Source organism: Oncorhynchus clarkii, chromosome 25 (genome assembly GCF_045791955.1).
Source record: "Oncorhynchus clarkii lewisi isolate Uvic-CL-2024 chromosome 25, UVic_Ocla_1.0, whole genome shotgun sequence".
NCBI classification, from domain to species: Eukaryota; Metazoa; Chordata; class Actinopteri; order Salmoniformes; family Salmonidae; genus Oncorhynchus; species Oncorhynchus clarkii.
This window is the reverse complement of record NC_092171.1, coordinates 7,332,456-7,338,685: the sequence shown is the minus strand read 5'-3', so window position 1 is coordinate 7,338,685 and position 6,230 is coordinate 7,332,456.

Sequence of the window (6,230 nt, the reverse complement as noted above, 5' to 3'; positions counted from 1 at the left end):
CATCAAGAATGGTCCACTACCCAAAAGACATTGAGCCAACTTGACACAACTGTGGCAAGCATTGGAGTCAACATGGGACAGCATCCCTGTGAAAGGCTTTCGATACCTTGTAGTGTCCATGCCCCGACAAATTGAGGCTGTTATATCGAATAGCAATACAATTCTATGGCTTGCATGTCGTCTCAAAAAAAGCATGATCACTCCCATCCTCGAGTCTGAACAGATTACATTGTAATGGCCCATGATAAAAGTAATTGTTACCAATGTGATTTAACAAAATAACTTACTTTGAATGGCTTTTTCACCCTATGGTCCAACTATGCAATAACTTACACCAGACATCTGCCAAATGTAGCATTTCCCAGAGTAACAGATTAGAATCAAATGGATAAATTACACAGCTTTTAAATGTCCAGCTTGACCTAAATCACCTCTTAAGAGTACCGTTTCTGACCTAACATTTTAGAGATCAGTCATTAGTTGGGTGAATTCATCACTTAAACGACTTAATTATACTGCTGTGTCAGTCCAATAAAAACAATGAAATTACTGGGAAGAGTTTATAGAGGGCTCTTTGAATAGAGTTCATTAAGGATTTTGGGACCTTTGCTGTAGTTAAAACTTGTTAGGTCTAGGGTCCTTTTTTCTACATTTCCGTCTGACTGACGTGCCCAAAGTAAACTGCCTGTTGCTCAGGCCCTAAAGCCAGGATATGCAATTGGTTTTTAGGGCGGTGCTAAAATGATCTTCAGAAGTAAACAGCGGCTTTTGAGAGTCATGATAGCTTGCAGTGATGACGCAAGAAATGAAAGCTGACAAAAGAAAGCTGGGACCCTTTGGATGACAAATAAGAGGAAGATTTTCAAAAAGTAAGTGAATATTTCATCGCTATTTGTGAATTTATGAAACCTGTGCCGGTGGAAAAATATTTTGATGTGTGGCGCTATCCTCAAACAATCGAATGGCATGCTTTCGCTGTAATAGTTCAAAGGGCTTTATTTGGGATGGGAAACATATGTTTACATTGCCAAAGGAAGTGATTTTGACAAGAAACAAAAGGGAAATACAAATGTACTGTTAGCATTGCACTCAAGAAAGTTTTTAAATAATATAGATATTTTAAATGTTATTATTGGCTGTGCTGGGAAATCATAGTCACAAACCACAGTTGGATCACCTGCTACTGTCCTCCCTTCGACTTGTGACGACCCTCCCACTTTGTCTGACGAATTCTTTCTCTTTGCTTTTGTTTTCCTTTATAGGATGTCGGTGGGTGGAGCTGGGAGGGTCGTCAGTGAAATGGGACACACCTGGGCTCGGGTGTGTCCCGGGGATAAATACACTGAGGAGCCTCTCCATGCAGACTCACTGTTGGTGTTTGGGTGTGCCATTTTGTGGCTTGTTTGTTTTTGCACCTCGCAACAACCCTGATTATTACCATCTATGCACGCAACCACTCACTCACATTACTGATCACACACCATTGTTAATTGTATATAGTTTACTTTAGTTAATAAATATATTTGTGTTATTCCTTGATCTCTGCATTGTCTCCCTTTTTGTTATGGGCTACTAGCTGATTTGTAACAAGTGGGGACAGTAAAGCAACTGGGATAATAAAGTTGGTTCCTAGACATTTTGGTGTATAGTATTTTGTTGCATTATGATGGCATAATGCTAATTGGGATGTGCTTTGACTGGTATTCATTGCATAGTCTTATACGGGTTCGTATAGTGCCTTAGAGACGTATCAGTGATTTTGGTTGTCCGGTGATGTCATCAAACGATGCGTTGCCTGGAGAAGTATGCCAGTAGGCCTAATACTAGTGTCGTTGAACTAACTGGTAAGTGTATTTTGTTTGGTTGAAAATGTAGAGTTAATGTTTGATAAACTCTGTAGATGCTTTGTTTGCATCTTTTGTTCTCTTTTTTTAGTTGCGCTGTTTGGTAGGCCCGGTGTTGGTTGCCTTTTTGTTGTTGTTGTAAACTTGCCACTGTGGTGGTTGGTTGTGTGCTGTGTAACATTGATTAGTTTCCAGGCCCCTGCCCAACTCTTGCTCTACTCGCTGTTGGGACATCGGTCCTAGGAGGTGAGTACAATCTGATGTGTACCTCAGTGGGAGATAGGCTTGGCGACATGTTCCACATTGGAATACGTTGGCCATGGTTTTTTGTTATTTTTGTATGGTGTCTGTGGACTGTGGGCTAGAATTGGTTAGGGAAGGAAAGCTCTCGGGAGAGTTGCTTTGGGAAGGTGACCCTGATTTACCTAGGGGTCGCTACCTCACGCTCTTGACCCGGACACGTTTGATATTGTTGGAAACTTACAGCTGTTGCCAAAATATTATGAGAATGACCATGAGACGTTATTTTCGTTGTTTGAGCGTGTTGCTGATGCTAGGACTTGACCTGATTCTGATCACACTATGATGTTGCAGTGTGTGTTGACTGGTAAAGCGCAGGAAGCATATTCAGCTCTTGGCATAGCTGACAGTGTCAGCTATGATAAGGTTAAAATGGCTGTTACAGATTTACGAATAGGTTCCTGAGGCTTACTACCAGCAATTTAGAATTTAAAAAAGGCTGATAGACTCATGTTGAGGTTCAGGTAATTGGAAAAACAAATGTCCTGTTCTCAGGGCTAGGGGTAATTTCAGTACTCACGCTAACATTAACAGTGCCGGTTCTACATCCGTTCGATCCTGTCACTCCGTTTCATGTCCAGGGGCATGTGAAAGTCCCAATTCACCCAGATTGTTTACCTTTTGTTACGGAGGGTTTTGTGTCTCTTAAGAAATAACGACCCAGTGCCAGTGAAGATCCTGAGGGACACAGGTGCCTCTGAGTCGTTTGTGTTAGTCTGTGTTACCCTTCTCTGCTGAGACTGAGTCTGGGAATAACTTGGTTGGTGAGTGTGTATGGCCTGTCGTGTCTCCACCTCTAGTGGTTTCCTCTAAGGCTTCGTTCCCGATGAGAGCGTGCAGAGTTTCCCAGAGGTGTCCTCTGCGTGCGCAGTGATGCGTTCCATGAACCGTGGCGACCTGGTCACTGCGCATGCTAATGATAATTTTAAAGAAATCTGTCAATACTTTCCCTGTTATCCCGTTACCTGTGCCCGGCTCTGATCTAATCAAGGAGCAGAGGACTGACAACAATTTAGAGTCACATGACTGGTCACTGTATATTTTGTGTTCTGTGTTGTCCTGTAGCTTCTGTTTTCTGTTCCCTGCTGTTCTCGTTTTTTTCCCCCCTCTTAAAGGTTGCTCCTTGTGTGCAAAGGTTGCTGAGGTCTGGGGAGGACTAGGTTGGCTGGGGCAGTGCTAACCAGCACAGTATGTTGTACTGAACTCTACCCTGTGTATTGTATGCAACTGTGCTCTGCTGTGATGTCCAAAAACGTGAAACATGAGAATGACATTCATATCCATAGTTTTGCATCTGTGTAGTACAGATCAGGAACCCATGATTTGAATGCGGTTGCTGGGTGTAAATCCAATATACTGTAGTTCAATAACTCACGGTGCCATGTCATAGCTGACACCCCATTCTTTCTGCAGACATCTCTGAATCTTAATTCAGAGCAGATGTTTAACAGAGTTTTTGGAAACGTGGCCTAAAAACCTTAGGGAGATTTTACAGTAATTCTACTGCGACAGTTTGCATCTGCACATTTGTTCCACTAAATTCATTTTGGTAAATTTTTCAGTGGAAATAGGTCAAATTAGTCCTTGTGCGTAGAGTTGTATGACTTGTTAAACTTTGAAATCAATGGGGTTTGTTTGGCATACATTTTAGCATTTAAGAAATGTAGTCAAAGCGTAATTATGTTACCGGGGAATTGCCCAGCAGCTAAAGATGCATACACTATATCAGGCATAGTCATTGCGCGTCTCTAGGCAACTTGATTGGCAGCTCGCAGCAAAAATAAACAATTTGTTGCGTTTTTCTTAATTAGTTGAATGCACCGCTTAGTACATAGAACCGTGGTTATTTGTGAATAACCTTATTAGCTGTTGGGACAAATGGAGCGCGGTAAATGCGCATCTTGAAATGTTTTTCTGCATCCGAATTTGTCTCTAGACTGAACGTTGAGCTATTACCGACTACGACCCCATCCCTGAAAGCTAAGACTCTCAGGAACATGTACGCTTAATCTGTGTACACCTGCAACACTAACTATGCAGGACTCTGTAGATGGGAGAGTAATACATCTGCATAGAATAACTGAGGGAATTTAGTTGATTTTCCACAAACGATCATACATCAAATACGTTGTAGTTGTCACATGCGCCGAATACGTAGACCTTACAGTACAATGCTTACTTACAAGCGCTTAACCAACAACGCGATCATGGCCCTGTATAGTACTGTGCATTGCCGTGAATTTGTTCGACTTGGACTGTGAAGAGACCCCTGGTGGCATGTCTTGTGGGGTATGGATGGGCGTGAGCTGTAAGTAATTTGACATACAGGCAATCTGGAATTTCACAACTATAAGAGAAGCAACCCTCAACCAGGCAAATCTGGCATGCATGTGATGTTAGCTCTGTATGTGCAGTCAAGGGTTAAGGCATTCTGCTCTGTTGAGCAAGCTGTAGCTTTGCTAGGTCTTAACTCTTGATCAAGACTAAGTTCCATTACACTTAGTGCAATCAGAAAGTATTCAGACCCTTTGACTTTCCACATTAGCCTTATTCTAAAATGTATTAACCCCCCCCATAATGACAAAGCAAAAACAGGTTTAGAAATGTTTGCTAATTTATTGAAATATCACATTTACATAAGTATTTAGACCAGTCACTCAGTACTTTGTTGAAGCGCCTTTGGTAGCGATTACAGCCTTGAGTATGACGCTACAAGCTTGGCACACCTGTATTTGTGGAGTTCCTCAAGTTCTGGCAGGTTGGATGGGGAGCTTTGCTGCATAGCGATTTTCAGGTCTCTCCAGAGGTGTTTGATCGGGTTCAAGTCCAGGCTCTTGCTGTGTCAGTCAAGGACGTTCAGAGACTTGTCGCAAAGCCACTCCTGTGTTGTCTTGGCTGTGTGCTTAGGGTCGTTGTCCTGTTTGAAGGCATACGTTTTCCCCTGAGCGCTCTGGAGTAGGTTTGTCAAGGATCTCTGTACTTTGCTCCATTCATCACTCACACAATCCTGACTTGTGTCCCAGTCCCTGCCACTGAAAAACATCCCCACAGCATGATGCTGCCAGCACCATGCTTCACCGTAGGGATGTTGCCAGGTTTCCTCCAGATGTGACACTTGGCATTCAGGCCAAAGAGTTTCAGCTTGGTTTCATCAGACCAGAGAATCTTGTTTCTCATGGTCTGTGAGTCTTTAGCTGCCTTTTGGCAAACTCCAAGCAAGCTGTCATGTGCCTTTTGAGGACATTCAGAGGCTTGTCCCGAAGCCACTCCTGCGTTGTCTTGGCTGTGTGCATCAGGTCATTGTCCTGTTGGAAGGCGTAACCTTAAATTAAGAAAATAGTGGCTTCTGTCTGGCCACTCTACCACAAAGGCCTAATTGGTAGAGTGCTGCAGAGATGGTTGTACTTCTGGAAGGTTCTTCCATCCACACAGAAGAACCCTGAAGCTCCTTAAGAGTGACCATTGGGTTCTTGGTCCCCTCCCTGACCCTTCTCCCCTGATTGCGCAGTTTGGCTCTAGGAAGAGTCTTGGTGGTTCCGAACAGCTTCCATTTAAGAAAAATGGAGGCCACTGTGTTTTTGGGGACCTTCAATGTTGCAGAAATATTTTTGTACCCTTCCCCAAATCTGTGTCTCGGCCCTCTACGGACAACTCCTTCGACCTCATGGCTTGGTTTATGCTCTGAGATGCACTGTCAACTGTGGGACTTTTATATAGACAGGTCTTTACCTTTCCAAATCATGTCCAATCAATTGAATTTACCACAGGTGGACTCCAAGTTGAAGAAACATTTCAAGGATGATCAATGGGAACAGGATGCACCTGAGATCAATTTTGAGTCTCAGAAAAAGGTCTGAATACTTATGCAAATAAGGTATTCCTGTTTTTTATTTCTCAAAACCAGTTTTCACTTTACCCAAAAGCGGTTAAACAGAAATCTGCACTGCTCGGCATCACTGTCAACAAAGCAGCATGATGAGTTGTTCAGACAACATCCTTTTCCATGAAATATATTCGAATTTTAAAACTAGTTTTCATTGAGAAGGCAGTTAGTGTTTTTATCTAAATCAATAACTTTTGAATGTG